The sequence below is a fragment of the Phyllostomus discolor genome, chromosome 3, assembly GCF_004126475.2.
Source record: "Phyllostomus discolor isolate MPI-MPIP mPhyDis1 chromosome 3, mPhyDis1.pri.v3, whole genome shotgun sequence".
Classification (NCBI taxonomy): domain Eukaryota; kingdom Metazoa; phylum Chordata; class Mammalia; order Chiroptera; family Phyllostomidae; genus Phyllostomus; species Phyllostomus discolor.
Window position 1 is genome coordinate 167,374,806 of NC_040905.2, and position 2,550 is coordinate 167,377,355.

The window sequence follows — 2,550 nt, forward strand, 5'->3', positions numbered from 1 at the left end:
TACCATTGCCCCCTTTGCAGTGCACCTTCCATGCGTGCCTGACCTCAGTGGAGGCGCCATGCCTGTCAATCACACTAACAAAAACCTGAGAATCACAGCTGACACTGTTCCTTCCCTCATGTCCACTCCCCACACATGCAACTCGTCACTGAGTCCTGTCCACCTTTTATTAAGTAGCTCTCAAAATGGATGAATGAGTCAGGATCTCAGAGCAACGGTCCCTGGTATACTTGGAGGGTTTAACCTGAGAGACTTCAATGAAAAGACCATTTATAGAGGTGTTAATGTAAGAAACGTCCAAAGTTTTAGAAATTTTTATGAGTTTATTTAAGTCAAACTGACACCAGTTGCTGGAAAGCCAAATCTCAACAAGTTGAGAAAATGCTCCAGAGAATGATGGTTCTGCAGCTTATTTATACATTGGAATCAAAGGAGGGTTATATGAAATCCACTGGTGGTAGATGAAAAGGGAAGGAGAAAGCAAAGTGGGGCATTCTCAGGCCCCGGATAATAGGAAGATTAGAGATACACACACTTCTTTTCCTCTGGTGGGTATAGGACAGTTAATAATTAACATTTACAGAACATAGAGATGATATTCTTGGAACAGGGTAACAATGAGACATTCCGTGCTCTCCCGCTCTGGTGGGAGATTGTGCCCTGAAGGATCTGCAAAAGATGACTCTGACATTTCAAAGGTCTGTTATCTTAGATGCAAAAAGCCAACAGACAGGCTCACTTAAGGTAAAAATTGATCTTTGTCAGGGAAGCTACAGGCCTAGGACCTGACTACCAGTCATGATTTGCTTTTAGTTGGAATTTTTATGTTCAGACCATCCTATGTGATTACTTTCGGTTTCTTGGTTTGTCGGGTCCACCGTGCAAACCTCCCATGAGTTTGTCAGGTTTAGTATGTAACCTCTTTTTCATCCACAGAGGTGTGGGGAAGCTTGAGATAACCAGCAAGAGACAGTGGGGTGCCAAGGAACTAGCGTCAGCAGAATGCTGTTAGCATCTGTTATGGGTTGCGTTGTTCTCTCCAAGAGATATGTCCACGTCCTAACCTCCAATACCTTACCCTCTTGCTTAAGACTTTAACTGGCTCCTCAGTGTCCGTCAGGTAAAGCACAAATTTAAAACTGGGCCATAAGGGCATGAGGGACCTGGCCTTTTACCACATGGTTCTCTGTGTGTGTGGCCTCACTGGACTCCTCTCGTTACCTCTAATGTATTGTGTTCCCTCCCACCAGGGGACCTGGGTTGGTGGATGCTCTTCCTTCTGCCCTGTGTACATGTGAGGCCATCACCATTGTTCTCATTGTCTTAGTCTGAATGTTTTCCAGCATGTGGAGCAGTCAAGTCAGCAGCCCATCTTGGTCTCTAAAATGTGAGTGTAAGAGCCTGTAGATGGTTTCAGTCTTCAGCATCAAGTCAGAGTTTTCCTTAGTAATAAGCTAAACCCAAGACATTGTGAAGCAGGATAAGCTGTCTGTGCCTCAACATAGGACTTCAGGGTCCAAACCCATAGAATCCCTGAGCTTAAAAAAAAGTTCCAAGACACTAAGTTGTAGAATAATCTTTATTAAAACTGGTGTATATAGCATAGAAAATAGTTTGAATATGTATATTCAAAAATATTAAGGGTAGGTTTAGTTGGGGATATAATTGGGAGAAGACATATAGCAGTAGGGAAAGGGAAGAGATATTTACATGCTCAATGGCATATATTCTTTTATAATAACATAAAGTAATGGAATCTTTGCATATTTGCATGAACCAAAGGGTCCATAGAGAAATAGGTACAGCAAAGGGAACAGTGTTTTGCTGTTGTTATTGTTGTTGCATTAATTTTTTATTGTATTTTTCTATTACCATTTAGTTGACTTATCTCCCCCTCTCCAGGCAATGGGAACAGTGTTAGAGGTGGGTGTGGGAGGAGCTCCTGCAGCTTTAGGGCAGGTCTTAGAAGATGAGATGTACCCCTCCCTTCCCTTCCTACCACCACCTTTGATACTCCAATAAAATGTCACCCCGGAGAGTCAAAGGTTAGAAACCAGCTAGGAGAATCTTCTCTTTGGGGGTTCTCCACAAGATGAACTCTTTATTACAGTCAATTTCTATAATAGTTGTTGCAACCACAAACCGAAAATCTTTACATATGGCTGTTGATAACCACGTATAGATGAAATGAGTGGAGTATCATCCCTGCCCTGTAAAAACTCCCAGTGAAAGAATGACACCCAGCTGCTACTGGTACCTGGAAACTGAAAGGGCCCTGAGGTGGGAAGAGCCTGGAGTTCACAAGTGACACAGAGAAGGCTGAAGCATCACGCAAAGAGGAGGGAGACTAATTCTGAAGGTTAAGCTTAGGGCAGAATATGTAGGGCCTTTTAGACTGAGATAAAAAGTAGAATTTTTTTCTAAATGCAACAATTATTGGAGAGTTTTAAACAAGAGGGGGATCTGATCTGATTTACACTTTGAACAGATCTCTCTGGGTGCTGTTTGGAGAATGTGAGTGGAGGGATGGCCAGGAGGTTGTTGTGGCGG